A 25,185-nucleotide genomic window follows, 5' to 3' on the forward strand; every position below is an offset into this window, starting at 1 on the left:
TTTTTGTCAAGAGGTTTTTAGTCACAGTAAACTATAGAAAATAACTTTGCGCTGAATGTCCACCGACTCTTTTATATATACAAAATATTTTGGTTTATTTGTTCTATCCAGGGATGATAAAACCATATAGACAATGTTGAATGCCTGCTACGTCAGATCTTAAGCTTGTCCAGGCCGAATCAGGATTCTGGTGCCCTCTGAAAGGTAGACACTACCTCAAGGTCTATAGTCCCATTATGTTGCTACCCAACTGGGTGTCGTACAAGTCAACTCAATTCTGACATCAAAGATAGCATCAGATTCCACAGGTTAAGAGTTCAGTCCTACAAGACTGTCCACCCCCTTCAGATGCCAGTCACAAACCCAGGTCATCACCTGTACTTCTGGCCCACTGGCTATAAAGCAGAGGTTCCCCAAAAGCCCCTCTTCGTGTTCAACGAATTTGCTAGAGAAAACTGCAGAACTTGGAAGAACTTTTTACTTACTAGAGTACTGGTTTGCTATACAAGGATATAACCCAGAAACAGCCAGATGGAAGAGAGGCATAGGGCAAAGTGTATGGAAAGGGGCACAACGTTCCCATGCCCTCTGCAGGTGCATTGTTCACACCTCTCCACATGTTCACCAACCTGGAAGCTCTCCAAACTCTGTCTTTTGGGGGTTTTATGGAGGCTTCTTTACATAGTCATCAGTGATTAAATCATCGGCCACTGGCACTTGATTCAACCTCCAGCCCCTCTACCCTCCCAGGAGGGGGCCTGGGAGTATGTGCTGAATTTCAACCTTCTCATCACCTGGTTGGTTCCCATGGCAACCAGCCCCCAGCCTTAGGTTACCAAAAGACAACTTTATAGCTCTTATCATAGGAGATTCCAAGGATTTTAAGAGCTTTGTGCCAGGAATATGGTGGAAGACTAAATACATATTTCTTATTCTAAATCACATTGTGATTATTATGCTAAACTCTTCATGTGCTATATCGCTTTTAATTCATGCAACAACTCCATAACATAGGTTATATTATCCCCATTTTAAAGACTAGGAAGTAGATGTTGCCACTGCTGTGGCTTGAGTCTTGGTCACTGCTGTGGTGTGGGTTCAGTCTCTGGCCTGTGAACCTCAGCATGCCATGGATGCAGCCTAAAATTTATAAATAAATAAATAGACTAGGAAGTAGAGACTCAGATGAATCTAAGCAAGAGGATTGGTGGGATAAGTTTTGAGTTCCAGTTCCTATTAACGATGTTTTGGTCTATTCTGAGGGTTAGCTGTGAATAGAACCCAAATGTCTTTAGTCAAGGTGAAAGTCAGCTTTTGACAGGGGCTCCAGATCCTGTTCCCAGCCTCTTTCTGCTATTCGTCATTTGATACACTATGGACATTTTTATGGTCATTTCACTTTCCTCAATCTAGAATGTTCCTTTCTGTCATAGGTTTTCAGTTTAATATTTAGTGTCAGTATTACCCACCACCCTGCAAGTTCTGTGAGAGCAAGGGCCGTGACCCTCCTTGGTCACAGTGTGTGGCATGTGGCAGGACCTCAGTAAAATCCACTGAATGAATGTCCCCAGCGGGGAGGATGCCAGACCTCTCTCCTTGCACCTTGCTCAGAGTAGAACGCAATATGCATCCGGAAAGAGGCATGTGGATCCCCTCTATTTTATTCCCTGAGGTAGATCCAAAGTCCCCTTAGCCAAAGCCATGGGGACAGCCAAAGGTGCTCTGCCTCTCTTCAAACCAGGGAAAACAGCACCAAGAGCACCTCAGGCATGTCAGGCAATTAACCACAACACCAGCCCTGATGGAAGAACCTCTCCCTGGAGCGGTCTGACTTCTGGATGCATCTGAAACCAGTGTGGACATGCTCCCCACCAAATAACCTAGAATCTTACTGCCCTATGAGCCTCAGGCAGACCCGTTCCCTTAAGGGCCCTCTTGCATTCAGTTGGGGGCACCTCGGCCTGAAGACTCTTCCACTGACATTGAAGGGTGTCAAACAGGAGGGAGCTTATGCTTCAGCCTCCCTGCACGTGGCTCAGTCTGAATGATGGAGGAAGAGACGCTTTTTATGTGTTAAAGTAATGAATACAAATTTCACTCTGGGATCCTGAGCAGGCAGGAAATGTATTATCTTATTTTTCTAAATTCAGATTGATCCTAATTATTAACCCCCATACCAGTGAGATTGTAGGAAATTTGATCATAAACATTGCAAAGGCTCTTTCTCCTTTAAAAGATTTCTAGAGATGTGGGAAGAGTTTTTGTTGTACAAAATCTCCCATGGGAACCCTCTGGGCTTTGGATAAGGTCTGCTGTTCTCCTGCTCTCATCTCTGAGGCTAAGAGACCTGGTACTGAGGGTCCAGCCCCTGGGTGCACCATGAAACCTGTCCTGCTGCCTTTCCTGGGGACTATAGGGGTTGAGGGCTGCAGCACAGATCCCAGCTAAACCTGGAACCCCAAGTCACGTGACACTCTCTGTGTCGAGAATTCTATCCCTTCTTCATCCTTCTGCACACCACATAAATATACCCATTTCCCCTCTAGAGTTATACCCACCACTCTACATAGTGTCCTGAGGCTGACATTTCAATACATCACCATCTCTCATGCCCTCTGGCTTTTGGTTGGGTTTGCCCAATGAGCATTATTAGTTTGGCCAACAGAAGACATCAGATAGGAGATTAGGAGGAGTTCCCATCGTAGCTCAGCAGTAACCAACCCAAATATTATCCATGAGGACTCGGGTTCAATTCCTGGCCCCCCTCAGTGGGTTGAGGATCCGGCATTGCCATGAGCTGTGGTGTAAGTGGCGTCAGTGGCTCCGATCCCATGTCGCTGTGGCCATGGTGTAGGCTGGCAGCTGTAGCTCCAGTTCAACCCCTAGCCTGGGAACTTCCAGGTGCACCCACCCCCAGAAAATATGGGAGATTAGGAGTCAGTTCAATTATCACAATAAACATAGTCAAGCAAAATCAAGGAATAAAAACACTAATGCTAGATAGAGAGAGACAAATATCATATGATATCACTCATATGTGGAATCTATAAAAAATAATACAAAGACTGAAACTATGCAGGATGAGTTCCTTCAATGTGCTCTTCCCCATAAAAATTTCTCTGCAGCTTCCTTTCTCATTTTTCCCCACATTGGAAAAAATTAACGTTCTTCCTGATGGCTGCGATTAACCCAGTTTCTGTGCTCTGGCCCTTCCCCGGGTTGCTGTGTATAAAGTATTCTATCAGTGGCTGGTGAAGGAGTCAGAGATATTATAGTCAATGCAATATGGCTTTCTCCAGGTCTTAGTTACTGAGGGGTCCAAGTCTGATCATGTTGGGGGGCATTGTTACTTTTTTCTCTGAACACTGTTACCCCTCCTCCAACAAAGACTGACCCTACCAATCAGGGTTTTGAGTAGAAAGCAACAGAAACTCTCTGTTTAAGCAGAGAGAGAAATGCATTAAAAGGATGGCTTGCAGAATTGCTGGGAAGTTGGGAGGATCAGGCACCGAAATCAAATAGGAGGAGGGTTGGCTATACAGCCTGTATTTATTCCCTGGGGCTATTTCACAAAGTTTCACAAATCTGGTGGCTTAGACAGAAATATTTTCTTGGATAGGTCTGGAGGCCAGAACTCAAAAACCAATGTGTGTTGCCAGGTCACAAACTTTCCAAAGATTTTGAGAGGAGTCTTTTCCTAGCCTCTTCCAAAGTCTGATGGCTCCAGGCACTTCTTGGCTTATGGTCATGTCACAGCAATATCTGCTTCCTGGCCACATCACCTTCTCTTCTGTGTAACTCTATCAAAACATGTTCTGTCTCTCTTGAATAAGGATATATTTGATGGCATTTAGGGCTCATGTGGATACCACAGGATAAACACCTCCTCTCAAAAATCTTATATTAGTCTCCTATTTGATCACAGAAGGTAATACCCACAGGTCCCAGGGATTCGATGTGGCCTGGGGGTGGAGCGTTTTTCAATGTAGCCCCATTGCCATCTCCACCAGACACTGAGTCCTGCAATGCTGCTACCACTGACCTCGGAAATGGATGTTTCTCTTGCTACTGTTGCCATCCCCACCCACCCTCAAATGATTTCCCCACTGTCACTGTATCTTTGCTTCCTCAGCTCCCAATGCAAAGTCTTGAAACCATATGTATGGCTGAGCAGAGGTCATGTACACAGATGTAGATTCAAAGGAGTGGTGGGCATCTGTCCTCTGTGACTCTCTAGCTAGAGGAAGGCTGTGCCTTTCCCTGAGTCTCATACATTGGGGAACCCCCAGCATCGGAGGGGGTTCATGTTCTGGACATGGAAAATGACCAAGGTCCCTAGCCTCTCTCAGATCTCTTCTGGGCACCTGCGAGGTTCTTGTATGATCTCACGGGCAGGTAAACCTTTCTCATTCTTCTGTGCTGCCTGCTCATCAGGATTCCACAGTTATGCTTGAGGGTCATGTCTAACCACAAACGTCCAGCCACTGTCTGCTCTAAGAGTGCTGCAGTCTATGAGACATTCGCTTTCTCTGGATGACCCCAAATGCTACAAACACTTGTGATACCAATGCGTGTGTGAAGCCCCAGATTTCCCCTAGGCAGACAATACGATAAGCCAAAGAGGATATAAGCCTTCTCTCTTCTTCCCTTTGAACAGCACTGTGTCCCCAGAGCCCTAAATCATCAAGGCTCACACCCTGGTTTCTATTGAGCTCCAGGTCCTCTGCTCTTGCCTACAGCCTCTCTCCTTGATGCTCAGATGTGAGCTCTCAGACCTGGCCCAGGAAATCTCTCCTTGAAAGTCCCAACCCTTTAATCCTTCTTCAAGGCAGCTGTATGTACAAGCTCTGCCCTCTTTCTCACTTAGCCAAAAGCCCTTTTGAGGAGTTCCCGTCATGGCTCAGCGTAAACAAATCCGACTAGCATCCATGAGGACACGGGTTCGATCCCTGTCTTCTCTCAGTGGGTTAAGGATCGTCTTTGCTGTGAGCTGTGGTGTAGGTCACAGATGCTGCTCGGATCCCACCTTGCTGTGGCTATAGCATAGGCTGGCAGCTACAGCTCATATTGGACCCCTAATCTGGAAACCTCCATATGCCGTGGGTGTGACCCTGGAAAGACCCCCCCCCCCAAAAAAAAAAGCCCTCTTGAATATCATGGGTCTCCATTCCTGGCATCCCCCTCCCCTATATATAATTCTCTAACAGGATAAAACTAAATACCGGCCAAATGAAAGAATATCCAAGGGCTACAGATGCGCAAAGAAAAGGAATGGCTTGCAAGTCATCACAGAGTGTGCAGAATGTAAAGTACCTTTAGAGTGTGGAGGGCTGGGCTCATCTGCTCTGTGCCAAACACATCTGGAATCACCCACTTATCTCCAACTCAGCTGCTACCATCATCTCACACCTGGAAGACTTATCCTTGGCTTTCACCTGCCCCTGCTGCTTCATCTTCCACCAGAAACCAAAGGGATTATTCTTGAAGTAAACTACAGGGTTGCCCACTCCTTAAATCTTTTAAAAAGCTTCCCTTATCACTTTGTGTTTTAGGTTGAATTGTGCTCCCCTGACACCAAAAAAAAAAAAAAAAAATGCATTGAAGTCCTAACTCCCAGGACCTTGACCTTGTGAAGGTGATATCATCTTATTTGAAAATAAGTTCTTGGGGAGTTCCTGTTGGTAATGAACCTGACTAGTATTCATGAGGATGCGGGTTCGATCCCTGGCCCCACTCAGTGGGTTAAGGACCTGGTGTTGCCATGAGCTGTGGTAGAGTTTGCAGACTCAGCTTGGATCCTGCATTGCTGTGGCTGTGGCATAGGCCAGCAGCTGCAGCTCTGATTCAACCCCTAGCCTGGGGATTTCCATATGCTGCGGGTGAGGCCCTGAAAACCAAAAAACAAAAAACACATTCTTGGAAGACTTCATCAAATTGAGATGAGGTCTTGAGAGTGGGCCTTAGTCCAATATGGCTGGCGTCTGTATAAGAAAAGGGGAATTTGGAAACAGACACAGACTCAGAGGGAAGACAGCCACGTGAAAACAGAGGAAAGATTGCAGTTATGCTACAACAAACCGTGAGAGGCCTCGGCAACCAGAAGCTGGAAGAGACAAGGAAGAATTCTACCGTAGAGGCTCTGGAAGGAGAATGGCCCTGCTAGCTCGCCTCAGGCTGCTGGCCTCCAGAACCACGAAGCAATACATTTCTAGTATGTTAAACTACCCCATTGTAGTACTTTGTTATGGCAGCCGCAGAAACTAACACATTTGGGATATATTTCAAACCCCTTACATGGCCTCCATAGTCAAACAGGACCTGGCACTTGACTTCCCACCTTCATCTCCTGACATAAAAAAACAAACAAACAAAAAACCTGCCTGTATTCTAAATACTTCAGTACTTCAGTTTTCCTGAAGTATACTAATGTCTCTCCCACTTTGTTATTTTTTTAAAATTTTTTCAATGATTTTTATTTTTTCCATTATAGTTGGTTTACAGTGTTCTGTCAATTTCTACTGTACAGCAAAGTGACCCAGTCTCTCTCTCTCTCTCTCTCTCTCACACACACACACACACACACACACACACACACACACATTCTTTTTCTAACATTATCCTCCATCGTGTTCCATCATAAGTGACTAGATAGAGTTCCCTGTGCTCTACAGCAGGATCTCATTGCCTCTCCACTCCAAATGCAAGAGTTTGCATCTACTAACCCCAGGCTCCCAATCCATGCCACTCTCTCTCCCTTTTTGGCTTTTAGGAATCACTGTCCCCTTTGCCCACTCTTCTCACACATCTTACATTTGCCCCTGCCTCATCCTTCACAGCTCAGTTTAAAAGGCTCTCACGCTGAAAGACCCTCCCTGACTTGATAGTTGGATTCCCCTGCCCCGGCCTGCCTTATCTTCACCGCACTGATTTCTTTCATAACACATACCACATTCTGGATTTCCTCATTTCTTTATCTCTTGGGGTTTTTTTAATAGCTCGCTTCCCTCTTGGAACATTAGCTCGAGGAGAGCCAGGACCTCATCTATCAGACACACCACCTCCCCGCCCCCTGCCCCCACTCCCACAGGGCCAGACACATGGGATGGTCCAAATGTGTGTTTGTCAAGTGAATCAGTGCAGGTTGGAAATGGGGGAACTAGCATGAGCCTAACCATGGAGGCTGGAAGAGTGCAGTGTGTTCTCCGAGTGCTGAGTACGGAGGACAGGAGGAGAGGAGAGAGTGGGCACTCTGCTGGTGGACATGCAGTGGGCTTTGCTTGCTGGAAAGGGGCCTAATGATAGATAGATGTCTTAGAATGTCCAATCGGGGCATTTGGACTGAATTATCTATGAAAATGGGAGTCATCACAGATGTTTGAGCAGTGGTGACCCAAGATGAACTTGCCGTAAGGAGACCTCGCAAGGAAGAGCACAGAGGATGGATTAGATGGATGGGCAGCCAGAGCCAGGGAGACCCATGAGATGCCTATTAAAATGTTCCAGGTGAGAGGTGAAGGGAGCTTGACCCAGGCAGGAGCTGTGCAGATGGAAAAGGACAGAAGAAGCAGAGGTTGAATTGACAGAGTCCAGCAGCGGATGGGACCTGAAGCCAGAGGAGTCGGAAGGGGGGCACACAGCACCAAGTTTTCCTGCTGAAGTGACTGGATGCAGAGGAAGGGTCCTCAGTAGCTGCAGGAAGCCACTTTCCAGGAATTGTGTCCAATAGTACGTAGATATTTTCACTCATTTCTAGTTAAATGAAACGGCTCAAGCTTAACTAGGATGGCAAGTTGTATTTTTAAGGCTTTCCTGCTCAAAAGGCAAGAAATAAGAGTTGATTCTTCTGTGATGCCCTCCCTCTTTCCGGGAAGGCTTGGCCATCTGGACCACAGGGGAGGCCATCAGGTTTTGGCCAGTTAAGCAGGACCAGCAGAGACCCGCCTGACTCTTGAGCCCAAACCTCCCCACTCAGGACTGTTCAGAGCCCTCTCCCCCCACCCCCTACTGAGCCAGGATGAATTTTTAACTCACTATTGATCAGGCAATTTTAAAATCAATTTTAATTAAATGAAAGATTTCTATCAGGATTGCTTCTTTCTGGACAGTAAATTGGACCTTGTAATAACACTTACACTGGAGCATCTCTCATACAAGCAACAGAATTCATCATAAATAAGTAAAGACCTTTCTCTCGATTATGCATTTGGGGAAAACCGAGGTTAAAGGTTTTGCCCGAGGCCCCGCAGTCGTGGGGACAGAAATGGGGAACCTGAATCATGAGAACGGTGACATCAAATCCCACGGATTCCACTCTCAGCCTCCGAAATCCCTCTCCTTATACATGGAATCAAGAGAAAATAGATCCTTGTCAGGTTCCAGGGAAGGGGAAATCGGGAGTATTTAACCAACAAAGATGAAGCAAGTGCCCTGAATGGTGTGCATAGGAAACAGTTCATTATCCAAAGGCATTCTCCTGGTTAGAAATGGTCACACTTGGTTGGCCTGTAGAAACATTGCTGCAACAGAGTGCCTGCCTAAACTGCCCCTTTGCATGAGTCACAGATACCACTCTCTTTCTTATTGTACAGCATTGCCTGCATCTCATCCCAGGGAGAGTGAGACTCAGAGGCCTTTGGTCTGAACATCTGCTGTCAGCTTTTGTCTTCCCCAAACTCTTTCAGCTGGACTTTTTCACACCACCCATCTGCAGATTCAGCCCTTTTCCAATTTTTGAACCAGGCTTGATGAAGCCTTAACCAAGCACATGTGGGGTGCAGACTTTATCTTGGTACCCAAAGCCCTGGAACTCTGTGATGGAGGCATGAGATCTGATCAGCGAGCCTCCATGGAACCCTCCTTGTCTGCTCTCTTGAGTGGTCCATTGTTCTTCTGGACTGAACACTGTCATCATCTGACAGCCCAGGAGAAGGGCCTTCATCTTGCATCTTAAGATACAAGATACCTACGATTTCACTTTCGTCAGGCTTATTAGGATGTATTATAAAATATAAAGTAAATTTCACCTTTTTTGTGGACAAGTCTATGCAATTTGACCAAAGCATTGTTGTGTAACCATCACCACCATTAAGATATAGACCAGCTCCATCGCCCCCCCCCCCACCACATTGTGTCCCTTTGCAGACAAACCTCCCTGTAACCCCTGGCAACCTTGGGTCTGTCTTCTGTTCCTGAAGTTTTGCCTTTACCAGGCTGTCATATGGTTGGAACCATACTTCACCTTTTGAGTCTGGCTTCCTTCACTTACTGGAATGCATTGGAGGTTCATCTATGTGGTTAAGTCTATCAGTTGCCCAGTCCTCTTCATTGCTGAACAGGGTTTTGTTGTATGGATGTGTCATCACTCGTTTTCCATGCAGCAGCTGAAGAACTGCTGGGTTATTTCCAATACGGCATAATAAAGCTGCTATAAACATGCACACACAGGTTTGTGTGTGAACATATATTTTTGCTACTCTTGGATAAACACTTAGGCGTGGGATACCTGAATGTCGTGGTGAGTGTGACACTTTCAAAGAAACTGCCAAGCTGTTTCTCAGCGTGGCTGGACCAATTTTGCATTCTTACCAGCAATGTAAGAGAGTTCCAGTTGCTCCACATCCTCACAGGCCTTGGCATCCAGGTTTTTGTTGTTATTTTGTTTTCCAGTCTAATAGGTGCAATGCCTGAGATTTTACTTTGAACAAATGGATGCCACACGGCTTCCCAGCTTGAGCAACATTGTCAGTTAACAACCCCTCAGCCACTTTCCTTTTTCTTTGCTAACAGAACGCAGATTTTGTTCACTCTCATCCTAGTGGTCATTTCCTGCGGGGTAAGCCAGGCATCCTCCCAACCTCAGTTTTTGGGGGAGTCCTCTTTTCTCCCCTTGGACATATATGACGTGCCCACTCCCTTGCTCTCCAAGTAAAATGGTTCATCAAGTAGAAACGAAGACTTCAGATTCAAAAGGCAGAATGTCTCTGGCTCTGACACCTACCAGCTAGTGACCTTGCACAGCTACCTAAACTCTCAGAGCCTCTGGTCTTCCTCTACCAAAAAAAAGGGGGGGGTGAGGGGGGAAACAATTGTAGAACTTACTCTGAGGATTAGCTTAAGAGCTGAATGATTCATTGCGTGGAAGGTCTTAGCCTTGTGCCCAACAGATAAATATCGTCATTATTATATTAGCAAATGATTTCTCATTCCCTGCATTTTCCTGACTGTCTCTAGTGCTGAAGAGGCTTATACCCCCAGGCAAAAGATACTTAAAGACAATTAGCCAGATTAAAATCTCACACGGATATTTCAAAACCATTTACTTGTCTCTTAAACAAATAAACAGATTTAAGCGGGTTTTCTTCTCTGAAAAAGAAGTCACATCTTTGAGAGGGCCATTCTAACAGGCTCACTGAAGAGTTGCCTGACTAGTTCCTTAGAGTCCACTCTTTGCCTGATGTAGGTCTGCATAGTTGTGCACATGTGGCAGCCACATCAGACTCTGGCATCGGTGGGTAAGGCTTGGTCTGCAATGGTTTCTCCTCTGGCCACAAACCCAGCCTGTGCCCAGTCATGCCCACTGGGCCTCGTTGCCCACTAGAGTGAGGAATCTCCTCTTGACCAAAGGACTAAAGGGGTATAATTTCATTTTGGGGCCATTTATCTTTTACCTTGAGTGGGTAATGAGACAGCCGTCTTCTTAAAAAGGTTGTCTAGCCATCCCATTTAATTTAACTTCCTATAATATAAAATTGCCCCAGACACCCTCCCAATAAAGATGAAAGATCCCTGTAGTGTAAATAGGACATCGAGAGATTCTGACCTCTGCTTGTCCAGGTTCTTGCCCTGTACTCCAGGCACAGTTTCTAAAAAAGAGTTGCCAGTACCTTTCAAGAGGAACGAATAGATCAAGACATCACAGAGGCGTTTCTCCAAAAGAGGGTCACTGTCTCTTTCAGAGCCACCCGGAGGAAGGCTTGGGACTCCGAAATCTGGCAAGTTGACTAGATCATTCTTGTACACACTGAAGATTGAAAACCACTGCTTTAAAGCAGTTGGCAAACTCTGGCCCATGGGGTCAATCCTGCCAGTTGTCTCTTTTTGCTAAAGTTGTATTGGCACAAAGCCACCCCCATTTGTTTGCCTATTATCGATGGCTGCTTTCATGTAAAACAGCAGAGCTGAGCAGTTGTAACAAAGACTGTATGGCCCACAAAACTTTAAATCCTTGGCCCTTTGTAGGAAAAATTGGCCAACCGCTGCTCTCAAGAAGAAGCCCTGGGATATTTGCAATTAAAGTTATAAGAAATAGGAAAATGGTCTAGGTCTATTACTTGCGTGTTACCCCTCCCTTCATTCTGTTGCACACATTGCTTTAAGTAATAATGTCAGGTAGTCAGCACATATACATATACTGAGCATCCATGGCAGGCCAGACAATCTGCTATGTGTTAAAAACACAGTGATTCCCATGGAGCCCCTCTGAGGTTTGTAGATATGACTTATTTTATCAAATCTAAGTCACCATTGATTAAAGACATCATTATTTTATGCACTACTAAAAAAGAAAAAAAAAATGCCACCAATTAAATCATGGCACAGTATTCCCTGATGCCTTAGAAATTTTATTTTCTAATTATTAAAAAGCTCTTTTAGATTTATTTTTATAGCTCTTGGCATACATAAAAAAAAATGATATGCAATACTACTGGTTAAGAGCTATGGCCTCTGGGGTATTCTTCCAGGTTGCTGACCACCCCCACTCCGTAAGTTGCTTGCAGACACTCTCCTGATCATATCAGGCAGTATCATCAAAGAATTTTCAGACCAAGGTCATGTATGTGGGGGCAATGACAACAATGTCCCAACTGCCACCTGGCCAACAGTGTTTATAAGAGGCAATCACTCATAACCCATTTTCAGATAGTTAAATGGCTTTTAAAATGTGTGCATCATAGAATTGATAAGATATGGTTTATTACATGATGAATAAGAAGTCAAGGGAGAGAGGCTGGGTCCCAGCCAATATGGCCTCCCAAAGAAGAGTGGAGGCAGGCTGGCCAGGAGGGGCAGGAGGGTGTAGAACTCCTCGGTAGCAAGGAGAACCAGGGATGGCCTCTAGCTATCCCCTGGCCTCACTACATCATGCCTCATGTACTTTGATAAGTGGTCTGTTTCCACTTGAGTCTGTGACATCTTTCAGGGTACAGGGGTGACTGGTCTCTGAACTCGAAGAGACAAAACAGACTGTCTAGAAAATAGCACAGCCCAGAAGCTCTTATTCTTTAAATGAGCAAATAAAGAAACTTAGAAAGGTGGACAGGGAGGAGGTGCTTTTCCAGCAGGATCTCTAGAGAACTATCCTTAGAGAAATCGCACGAGACCAAAGATGTTTGAGAGTCACAGGTGGGAAGATGCACCCCTCTAGGAGCTTAACCCAGACCGGAGTCTGCTCAAGGGGAAAACATGGGGGGATTTATAAGGAAAGGTTTGGGCCTGGGGCATAGCAGGGTTGTGTCTGCACCTGGACTTTGGGCTCCAGCCCCTGAGGAACTATAGAGGGCTTACAGTGGGAGTGTCCTGATGGCATGGGCTCAGGGTCACTATGTCAGGGAAGCAGCACTTCATGGGGTTCTGCTGGCACTGCCAGTCATGGGCCCTATCTTTCCCTGTAGGACCTCAAGTATGGGCATGGCCAACTTTTCCATTAGCCACAACAGGCACTGAGCCTACTGCCCACAACACTTTGGGGAGCCCAGGGGAATGTTTTGATTTCCATGAAAATCAGAAGAAAGAAATGAATATAAACCAGCCTTATTATATTTGGTTTTATACACAATAGTAAAATACAATTTTCAATTCTTTTCTTATGGAGAATGAGACTCATGAAGGCATAATTGCCCAGGTCCATGAAAAGTTACATCCAGGCCCTGAAAGTAGGTATGTGACACAAGACATGCCCATCAGAAACTCTCCCAAGAACCTGACTCTAAATGGATGCATTATACTGACAGCAGGGCCAAAAAGAGACACATGTCTGCCATATTGGATTTGGAAAAGCACATAAATCGGGAAGCCTGGAAGGAGGCACAAACTCACACCATTTTTTGCCTCTGAAGAGTAGGGAGGAGAAGGGGACTGGAGCCTGAGAAGTAAGGTTGGTTTTGTCTCATTCATTTAGCCAAACAAAACAAGAGCAAAAAATAACAATAATAACAATGACAACAACAAAAACTCCACCAAAAGCAAATAGTAAATGTAGCAAATATTGTTAAAACTGGGTGGGAGAGATAAATGCTCTATTCATTAATTCTGCATATGTATATTTTTTTAATTTCTCAAAACAAATGACAACCCATTCATCCCTGAACCAACTTCTGCATATGTGTATTTTTTTTTTTATTTCTCAAAAAAACGATAGCCCATTCATCCCTGAGCCAACAATCACAGGAACCACTCCAGTCCCTTTACTCTCTGAAGGTTTGGCGGCTTAATTTTTCCTTTGAATCTGCAAATGACCTTTGTAATTAGGATTTTTTCCCACTTCCTTCCACTTAATCAAGATGCCATTACTGTTGCTTATAGTCAAGAAATCTTAACTCAATCAGGTGCACTGCTGATGCTGATGGCGGAGATGAAGAATTTTCTAGGGTGGCAGGAGCCCGTTAACATGGCTCTCACCCAGTCTGGAGGCCCTTAAAAGCCAGTTACATGTGGCACAGGGGGGCCTGGATGAACAGTGGCCTGGGCTCACTGGTCTACCCTGGCATCATTTCCAAGCTTCCTCTTGGGCCAAGGGTTCTACAAGAAAAAGGAGCCTTCCTATTCCCCAGTGACCAAGGGAATTGGGATGGGGGAATAGCCAGGTGCGAGCAAAAGGGACAGTCCCATTTACTAAGTACCAGATGGTTTGATGGGTCCTTCTCCAGCATCCCCTGAAAACCCTGAGCATCTTGTGATTCAGGCCTGAAAGTAATGAGGAGTGAGCACATCATTTATCATCCAAACCAGGATGCAATTAAGAATGAAAGAAGGTCCTTTTACAATGACGTTGGGACCACAGACAGAAACGAGAAAGTCCCAGGGAAACTGAGTCGTGTGGTCACCTTCATCATGAAGCTTAGTTGTGTGCCTTGCCTAAGGAGGTCACACAACTATGGGGGGCTGAGGTGGGATGTGGGTCCAGTTGGTTTCATCTCTAAGAAGAGGACATTTCTTGGGAAGTCTGAGAATCCCATGTGTTCTGGGCTGAACAGTGTTCCCCCTCAACGTCATATGATGAAGCCCTTGTCCCCAGTACCTGAGGATGTGACTGTATTTGCAGGTAAGAGCCAAAAGGGCGATTAAATTAAAATGAAGACTTTAAGGTAGGCCTTCATCCAATCTGACCCGTTTCCTCGTAAGAAAAGGAAATTTGTACACACAGAGACATAAGGGATGTGCTTGCCCAGAAACAAAGACCATGTGAGGATAGAGCCAGATACAGAATCTGCCAACCAGGGACAGAGGCCTCAGGAGAAACCAAATCTGGACCCCTAGCCTTCAGAACAGTGAGAAGTAAATTTCTGTTTTTTAAGCCACTCAGTCTGTGGGACTTTGTTATGGCGGCTGGAGCAAACTAAGAGACCACATGTGATCTGGAAAGAAAAAAAAAAAAAAAAAAAAAGCAATGCTAGAGAATCCTCTGGAATTCTAAAAGCTTGGCCCTTCATCCTTGCCTGCATCCCAAGGATCAGCAGTAAAGCCCATTTTACCAGAAAGGGTCCTGCGTGCTTGTAATCTTGGACAGCAGGGAAGGGGGAGGATGTCCCCTAAATTGTAGCTGTATCAGGGCCCAGGAACATCCAAAGGGACAGAATGAGTGGTGGCAGTCCTAAAAAGAAAGGGGGAGGAGGTTGGGGCCACCAGGGGAAAGAAGTACTCAGGGAGCCAGCTCAGCCTGGAGCCGTGCAGCCCCCTCCTCATACCTTCCGGCCACCTTCCCACTCCCCCACCCCCACCCCCGCAGACATAAAAGTCAGAAGGTCTGTGCTCCATCCCCTGCCCCCACCAGACACCAGGGCGATTCAATTACATTTAGAGACACAATGTCTGCCTCCCCTGGATTAATTTCCGGATCCTGCCAAAGCTTGTCCTTATCTCTTTTTTCTTGCTGAGAGTAAGAACCCTATAAAATCATCTTTATCAAGGACCAAGAAATGAGCCAGGGCAAGGCAAACCCAAGGATCAGGGCCTCACGTCTCTGGGTTCAAGACTTACCTGTCCTCTCACATAGGTTTGGGAAGGGCCCGCGTGTGACAATTTGCCATAGAGCTCCCAGACCTCCTTTCTGTCTAAGAGGACTGTTCTGTCAGGACGGTGGGTCGGAGCTTGACACACTACAGGCGTGTGTTACATAATAGTATTAGCTCAAAGTCCCCCAAAATGTTGGGCCCTGTGCCACCCTGCTCTCACAGAGCTTTATGATAATAAGAGTATTTACAACAGCAAGAGCTAGCACTTAACAAAGTAACCCCTTCACTTACAGTGCCTTATTTAACCCTCACAACAGATGGGGCTACTGAGGTAGCTTAACCATTTTATCCCCATTTTGCAGACTGGTAAACTGTGGCTTAGAGAAATTAAGCAATGTGTCCACACTCACATAGCTGCCAAGGAGAAAAACAAAATTTTCTTTCATGCTTAACACCAACGTACGAGGAATTGTCCTAAAAATCAGAGGATGAGGCATTCCCAGGGGTATTAAGTCATGCCCAAATTTTGACAGACACAGTGAGTTTTTTTAAAAAAAAAAAGTAGAAAAATAAAACATTCATTGAGTAAATCTTTGTGGTCACAATTTTCAGGCCTTATTTTATTTCATCTGCGCAGCAACCCTGTAACACTTTTATCATCGTCTCTGTTTTACAGAGAAAAAAAAAATTGAAGCTTGCCAAGATTCCCCCGGGGAAAGAAGTGGAAAAGTTCAAATTTGAACCAAGGTACCCTGAGCTCAGAACTCTTCCTGTTCCAAGCACTAGGCGCTGTGACCCTTCCTGTGACCGAGATGTTTTGCTGGCTGAGCCGTGAGCTCTGAGTGTGAGGTCCAAGATATACGATGTGAGATGAGCACAGCTCTAGGTCGTAATGTGCGCCCTGGGGCGTAGCTTCAGAGTCTGAGATGCCCTAACTCCAATTTAAGAAGTGCGTCTCCCCGTACCCAGCTCAGACTCCCCAAGCAGGCTGGACGGTGTTGGATTTCTTGGATGTTGTACTGTTTAACGTTCTTTCAAAGTGTGTTAGACCCTATCGCCCGCAATTACTCCCAGGTGCAAAATTGTATGCACAAACAGTTACAGCAGCAATTTACTGACTGTGAGCTCAATCAGCCAATTGTGAGTACAATTAGCTGCTCTCTGCTCATTTGGAAGGAGCCAGGGCGATGATTGCCTCTGCAATTAGCCAGTTGTGGGCAGCTCCGTTTGCTCGTGCAATTTTGCACCCTCGGATGTTGGAATGTGCAAAAGTGGCGCATGCTCTTTGGGCTCCAAGCATCCAAGCGGCGGTCCACCCGCCAGTCTCTATACTTGGCCATGAGGCCCCGCCTCCTGAAGCAGTTTGGACGCTACAGCCTCAGGGAAAGAGATGAGACCATGACTGAGACTGAACCTCACTGAATGCTACACTAGCTGGACAAACAAACCTTTCCATATTTTGGCACAGGAGGGAAGGGGAGAGATGAGACACTATCTAGGGTTGGTCTAGGGAAAGGCGTGGTGAGAGCAAGGAAGACCTAAACAGTAATAATTTGGGCCCAAGAGAGATCCATCCAAAACTGTATCCGCTCAGAATGGGGAAGGCTTTGCATTATCAGAATGACTTGTGTTGAAGAGTCTGAAAATACTAGAAACTGAATTGAATGAGAGAACTGAAATGTCATTTCAGTCACTGGGGCAATCAGCATTTTTTCTCTCCCCTCTTCCTGTACCCTGCTTAAAACATGAAACAAATCTTCCCACTAAAGTTGGGCAGATTCCTGACCACCTGTCCCTAGTCCGGGAGACCCGGAAATCTAGAGTTTCATTGCAGCTGTCCACAAAATGAGTTGCACTCTGATTGGATTTGTTCTAGTTTTCCTCTCACTGTGAATTGATTAAAAAGAAAAGTTCACTTTATTTGAAGCGAGATTTTGCTGCATCGATAGACTTTTCTACCTAGAGGCAACACATCTGTAGGTTTATAAAGGAAATCCAAAGGAAATCCAGAGACTCATGGTTTGGTTAACCCAGCTGTCCTCTGAGCCTTTGTTAATCTAATGGATACCTATTCTTTTTTCCACTCCTCTTACACCTAGAACAATGACTCATTCTTCATAACAGCCAAAATGTAGAAACAACCTGAAGACCCATCGAATGGTGATGGATAAGCAAAATGTGGTATATCCATACAATAGAATACCATTTGGCCTTAAAAAGAAATGAAGTACTGATATATGGTGAAACATGGGTGAATCTTGAAAACATTATGTTATGTGAAAGAAGCCAGATAAAAGGCTACATGTAGTATGATTCCATTTACATGAAGTGTTCAAGGAGCAAATCCATGGAGAGAGAAAGTAGATTAGCGGCTGCCACCTTGTGGAAGGGAGGACTCAGGAAAGAGTGCTAATGGATTTGGGGTCCTTCTTGGGGTGATGAAAGTGTTCCGGAGTTAGACAGTGGAATGAGATTGTTGAATAATCTTTTGAATATACTGTCATCGTGGAATTATATTTTTAAAGGACTGAATTTTATGGTAGGTGAATTATGTCTTGATTAAAAAAAAAACTATTAGAGTAGAGCAAAATTGTCCTTTGGGACAATTTGGGGGTAGACTGAACCAGTGTGAAGACATTCTTGCATTGGCCTGTCCACAGGACACTCAGAGAACCCCTGAGAAACAACCATGGCAAGGAAGAAAGAACTCAAATTTCATTTCTGACGTAGGTCACAAGTTAATAATTACTGAACACCTGATATATATCATATTACCGAGCAAACATTGAGAAGAAAGACTCCATGCCTTTTGATCTAGTGGTGGGGCCGGTGGATAAGGATGGATTTCTAATAACTAAGTAGTCTACTCCCTAGGCCAATATTTCCAAATTTCCATTCAAAATTTTGAGTCACATAAGACAACATTTTCTTGGACCAGAAGGGAAAGCAAAGGTTTGCAAGGAAACTTTGCCTTTTCGCCAGGACCAAGCCAACAGAGTCATGAGTATGGTTTGACTCCTTAAACTTCTATTGAATATACTGAATGTTTTACTCTTCAACAAGATATTGACATGATATAGATTTTAAGCCAAGCAAACATGCAGACAGTTAGATAAGCCAGGAGGTGTGAGGTCAGTATAAAGGGAGGCACTGGTGCCCTAATATTAACATCCATCTGAATAGCCACCCAAGGAGCCATATAGACAAAGGGCAGCAGGCAAGTGGGAGGCAAATCCTGTGTTACTAACAGCTGGGTGTGTCAGTGCCCCAGTTCTCCCTCCATCCCGTCATCCCAGACCATGCTTCTTGAAAGTGATATCTCTGTGCATTGTGTTCGTTTCTCCCCTTCACTGATATTCACATATGTATCAAGTGTCTGCCCCACCGCTCCATCATTCAGTGTTTGGTTGCTTATGCGAGAAACAGGTAAATCCTGATGAAATTATTTCATCCCCCCTATGTATCCCATGGTTAGGACCTATGGTCGCATGGCTTCAGTCCTCTAAATTTTTCTCCAATACATCTATACGTGTGTCCCCTTAATCCAGACCACCACCATCTGGTCCTAGATGACCTCTGAGACCTTATCACTGGCTGGTCCCATCCACACTTGCCCCATATCATAGCTATTTCAAATAAAACTAATTACATCTAGCACAGGGAACTATATCCAGTATCTTGGGATAAACCATGATGGAAAAGAATATAAAAAAGTGTGTGTCTGTGTGTGTGTGTATAATATATATTATATATATAACATATATAATAATATATATATAACATGTGTGTGTGTGTGTATCTCTGAGTCACTTTGCTGTACAGCAGAAATTGGCACAATATTGTAAATCAACACTTTAAGAAAAAATAGAAATTAAAAAAATAATAGGAGTTCCCGTCACAGCTCAGCACAAATGACATCTGACTAGTAACCCCGAGGACGCAGGTTCAATCCCTGGCTTCGCTCAGTGGGTCAGCATCCGGCATCGCCATGAGCTGTGGTGTAGGTCGCAGACACGACTTGGATCCTGTGTTGCTATGGCTGTGGTATAGGCCAGCAGCTACAGCTCTGATTCAACGCCTGCCCTGGGAACCTCCATAAGCCGTGGGTGCAGCCCTAAAAAAAATTTTAAATAAAAAAGTAATAATAATTAAACCTGGTCTCACTGGTCCCTTGGTTAAAACTCTTCACTTTCTGTCCAATGTTCTTAGAATAAAGATTATAATCCTTCATTGGGGTTCATGTGTCAAATATGAGTGAGACCAGAATGAAAAGTATTTCTTTTTTTTTTTTTTTGTCTTTTTGCTATTTCTTGGGCCGCTCCCGCAGCATATGGAGGTTCCCAGGCTAGGGGTCGAATCGGAGCTATAGCCGCCAGCCTACACCAGAGCCACAGCAACGCAGGATCCGAGCCACGTCTGCAACCTATACCACAGCTCACGGCAACACCGGGTCGTTAACCCACTGAGCAAGCGCAGGGACCGAATCCTCAACCTCATGGTTCCTAGTGGGATTCGTTAACCACTGCACCACAACAGGAACTCTGAAAAGTATTTCTGAAATGACAGTATAATCCACTTTTTCTCCCTATCCCCCTGCTACTGTCTCAGACCAGGCTTTTATAATATTATTAGAATGGGAATCACGTGTGTGGAGCAGAAGGGGAAGGTGTGTTCTGAAGTTAAAATGAAAAATCAGTGTGTCAGACCCAATGATATATGTTTGCTCGCTCCCCTATCAATCACCTCTTCCTGGGCACATAAAAAGACTGCATACCCCAGCCTCCCTTAGAGTTATGCCAGGCCATGTGACCTGGTTTGACCAATGGAATGTGAGCAGTAGTGAAATAAGCCACTGAGGAGTTCCCTGGTGGCTCAAGGAGTTAAGACCCTGGCATTGCCACTGCTATGGCTCAGGTCACAGCTGTGATGCTGGTTTGATCCCTGGCCCGGGAACTTCCGCATATCAGAGGCAAGTCCAAAAAAGAAAAAAAAGTTAGAATAAAATAAAGTCACTGAGTCTTAAATTCAGCTACACATTGGAACTGCAAAGAGGGGGAGGGATTTAAAAGATACTGGTATTTGGGTCTCAGCCCCCTGAAATTCTAATTTAATTGGTGTTCGGCACAGCCTAGACATTAAACATTTTTAAAGTTCCCTTGACGGTTCTAAGGTGCAGCAAAGTGATGAAAGCCACTCCCAGGCCTTGGTTCTTGAAAGAATTTTGTTTTCTCATACCCTTCTGTGGTGACCTCAGAGGCCAGCCAATCCAGATACTGGAAGCTGTCAGCCTGGGAAATTGAGAAATGTGTAGATCTCTGTTGAACTTGTAAATCTGAAGAAGTGCATCTTTATCAATCTAAAATTAATTTGTTTTCACAGCACATCCTTCTAATACAGTGAAAATCATATAAAATCAAAATTATATTCAGTATGCCCTTAGGAATTGTCTTCAGTAGAGAAACCCACACAGCCCATTTCTCCTTCGGCACTGAAACAGATCACTACTTCTTCAGGAAGTAGATGGAATTGTTGGCTTACATTTAAGGGGTGTAGAGTATAAAGATGTGAATTGTAACTACTAAAATCACAGTGAGATACTCATAAAGAGGCAGGTGGAAATTGCAAATTGTCAAAAGAACAGTAAATCCATATGGCCTGCCTCAGACTCATTATCAACACAGGTTATGTTATTTAAAAGTACCTGTAGATCTTCTAAAACATGCCCATGTTCACAGCATTATAGGTATTGTGACAGCACATTGATACCACAGCTATCTCCAAAAGTTCTGATTCATGAAGGTAAAAATGAGAAGCATCCACCCCCTTAACCAAGTGTTTCTAAATCTTCATATGGGTGTTTACCAAAGTGGTTATCAGGCTTTGTCTTTGAGCCTCCCAGTGAGCTTAGAGTTTATTCTTTTTCTTGTCTTTTTTTTTTTTTTTTTTTTTAGGGCTGCACCTGTGGTATATAGAGCTTCTCCAAGCTAGGGGTAAAATCAGAGCCATAGCCACCGGCCTACACCACAGCCACAGCAACACCAGATCCAAGCTGCATCTGCGTTGCGGCAACACTGGATCCTTTAACCTACTGAGTGGGGCCAGGGATCGAACCCGAATCCTCATGGATACTAGTCAGGTTCTTAACACACCGAGCCACAATGGGAACTCCAACTTTATTCTTTTTTTTTTTTTTGTCTTTTTGTTGTTGTTGTTGCTATTTCTTGGGCCACTCCCGCGGCATATGGAGGTTCCCAGGCTAGGGGTCGAATCAGAGCTGTAGCCACCAGCCTACGCCAGAGCCACAGCAACGCAGGATCCGAGCCACGTCTGCAACCTACACCACAGCTCACGGCAACGCCGGATCGTTAACCCACTGAGCAAGGGCAGGGACCGAACCCTCAACCTCATGGTTCCTAGTCGGATTCGTTAACCACTGCGCCACCACGGGAACTCCCCAACTTTATTCTTGATTTACCTTTCACATTCCTTTTTATGATGTTGTTAGGTGTCGAATAAACACAAAATATGGGAGGGGTAGAATGAATCTCAAAAATCTTCATTTGCAAGAAGTCCGAGAACAGGCCAACTAATCTATAACAATAGTAATCAGAATAATAGTTGATTATTTGGGGAGGATGGTGTAGAGATTGACTGGCAAGGGGCATGAAAGAACTTTTTCTAGGGTCATGGAAATATGCATGTTGATCAAAATGAAGATATGAGGGAGAGATAATAGGTCGTAACTTAAGACCTATATATTTCATTGTACATAGTGCTATCTTAATAAAAAATTTAAAAGGAAAATTTAAAGTAAATAATATAATGAAGGTTATGTGTTCCTAGAAACCAGTGACCTTCATTGGCTGCTCATCATTTTTTTTCTATTAAATCCTTAGGGCTTATGCTTCCCCCTGCCAAAAACAAAAAACTGTTCAATAATCAGTGCATGTCACCTTGAATGGCCTTCACAAGTTTGCTAATTTACAGACCACAGTCTTCAGTCCTAAGGAATTAGGAATAAATTGAAAATAAGTTCCCCTTGGAGTTCCCGTTGTAGCTCAGCAGTAATGAGCCCAACTAGTATCCACGAGGATGAGGGTTCAATCCCTAGCCTTGCTCAGTGGGTTCAGGATCCAATGTTGCTTCGAGCTGTGGTGTAGGTCACAGATGAGGCTCCGATCTGGGGTTGATGGGGCTGTGGTGTAGGCTGGCACCTGCAGCTCTGATTTGACCCCTGGCTGGGGAATGTCCACAGGCTGCAGGTGCAGCCCTAAAAAGACAACTACAAACAAAAACAAAAACAAAAACAGTTCTTATCCTGCTGGACCTCTATATGAAAATTTGAACAAGTCTGGAAAAAAAGCAAAACTGAGGATGACCTAAAGAAGATTGGCTGAAATGGCTCTTAGTGAAAGCCCTCCAGAAAACTGGAGATCAAGACGGAATAGGGTCGTTGTCTATAAATTAGCAGGGTAGAGCAGAAGAGGCAGGGCCAGCCTTGCTGCTGGAAAGCACAGGATAAGAAATTATGATATTTTCTTACATAAAGTGCTCCCCAATGCTGGCTGAAGATCACAAGCTGAAGATCTGTTTGAGAGAAAGACATATTCTCTAGAGTTAGGAAGAAAAGGAGGGCATTTATGTTTTAAGCTGAGCTCTCAGGCATTCACACCTCAATGTAAAATATGTCAACTGAAATTCCTGTTGTGGCTCAATGGATACAGAACCTGACATAGTGTCCATGAGGATACAGGTTCAATCCCTGGCCTCGCCCATTGGGTTAAGGATCCAGTGTTACCCAAAGCTATGGAGTAGGTGTCAGAGGCAGCTCTGATCCTGTGTTGCTGTGGCTATGGCATAGGCCCTGCAGTTGCAGCTCCAATTCGATCCCTAGCCTGGGAACTTCCATATGCCGCAGGTGTGGTCATAAAATAATAATAATAATAACAAAAATAATAAAATATCAATCAACTGATTGTTTTTTAACTGCCTTAAATCAGTCTCATTCACCACCTCAATACCAAAATTAGAACTGGCTTTCCAAGAGTTCCCATTGTGGTGCAGCGGTTAACGAATCCAACTAGGAACCATGAGGTTGTGGGTTCGATCCCTGGCCTTGCTCAGTGGGTTAAGGATCTGGCGTTGCCGTGAGCTGTGGTGTAGGTTGCAGACGTGGCTCGGATCCCACATTGCTGTGGCTGGGAACTTCCATATGCCGGGAACTTCCATATGCCGCAGGAGAGGCCCTAGAAAAGGCAAAAAGACAAAAGAAAAAAAAAAAAGAAGAAGAAGAAGAAGAACTGGCTTTCTCCTTAGTCCTTATTGCTGACCCTTCCTCTAGAATATCCATTTATTTGCTCATCTACTGCTAACTGTCCTGTTTATAAATACATCTCAGTAGAACAATACTTGATACATAGCATGAGCTTAGGAAATATTTCTTGAACAAAAGTGGCTTTCTGAAACATAAGAGTTTTGGAGATCTAAAGGAAAACTTAATAAAGGGAGAAAATAAATACACCCAATTGTAATAAAATTCCTAAACATAAGCCATAAACTTAAAACTGGGGGGCAGGGGCAGAGGAAGCAGTCGGGGAGGTGGTGTGGAAAATTTCTACGGAAGAGCGGATCGATAAAAGCCAGCAAGGTCAGACTTCGCACTCCTTCCTTCTAAGATCTCTTTGCCTGCAGGGGCTGGTCAAAGTGCAAATTATTACATTTTGAATTGATAAGCAATGAGGTCCTTCTGTATAGTACAAGGAAATATACCCAGTCTCTTGGGACCGACCATGATGGAAGATAATATGAGAAAGGAAATGTGTGTAGATAGATAGATAGATAGATAGATAGATAGATACAGAGTATGTATAAATTATATGTATAAAATGTTTGACTGTGTCACTATGCTATACAGCAGAAATTGACTCAACACTATAAATTAACTATACCTTAATCAAAAATAAATTTAATTTTTAAAAAAGTCGAGAATGGTGAACTTAGGAAAACGAGTCTGGTATTTTAATCTGAAGAAGGAGGAAAGGAAGGTCAAATAATTTGATACCCCCAAAAACTGATATGAAAGAGGCAATCAGATTAAAACATACGTTTTATGTTTTCAGATGTGTTTCAGTGTCACTTGATGAGATTAAACTGATTCTGCTCTTTGGTTGGCAAGAGTGGAGAGTTGTAGAAGAAGCAGAAACCAAATAAACCCTCCAGTGGGCATCTAAGCTTCCAGGCTCATCCACGCCATGTGTCCAGGTTGGTCTTCTCGGGCTTGGAGCCCCCAAAGTTGAATTTAGGTGGTTCTCTGAACCCAAGGATGACAAGCCCAGAGCTGGATTGCCACTTGAGGTGACTTGACTGTTTGAAGCCCCATCTCTGCCCACTTTTAAATAATGCTTGAAGCAGCTCCTTTTTTCCGATGTCACATCTCTTTTAATCACTTTCAGATTCTGTGGGGCGTTGGGGGGGAGCTTTAAAAAAAGAGACATCTTTGGTTTGACTTTGAAGTATGTTGTTTGTTTTTGGCTCACTGCAAAATTAGCAGGCATTTTAATTGTTGATGTTTGTTATTAGGGTTGCGTTTGGTGGTCCGTGTGGTTGCTTGGCAGAGTGAGAGCAAATGCTCTGTGAAGAAAACTCTGGTCCTTAAACCGATTTGAGGAAGGGGGTACCCCAGCAGCAATGCGGGTGCTGTGCATAACTGTAGTTCCATTTCAACCATACTTTGTCCTGGAAAACCCAAAACATATTTGGCCCTGAGCACTTTTTCCCTTGACTTTTAATCTTGCGAGCAATTTAAAGGAAATTTAATCCATATGTTTCTGATTCATTTAAATCACAAAAACATTGGGTTTTGAGAGTTATTTGATGTCCAAATGCCTTTCGAGACATTTTTAATATACTTTCCAAGTCTTATTGCTTTAAAAACACATACTCACGTTTTGCCAAG

Source organism: Phacochoerus africanus, chromosome 3 (assembly GCF_016906955.1).
Source record: "Phacochoerus africanus isolate WHEZ1 chromosome 3, ROS_Pafr_v1, whole genome shotgun sequence".
Classification (NCBI taxonomy): domain Eukaryota; kingdom Metazoa; phylum Chordata; class Mammalia; order Artiodactyla; family Suidae; genus Phacochoerus; species Phacochoerus africanus.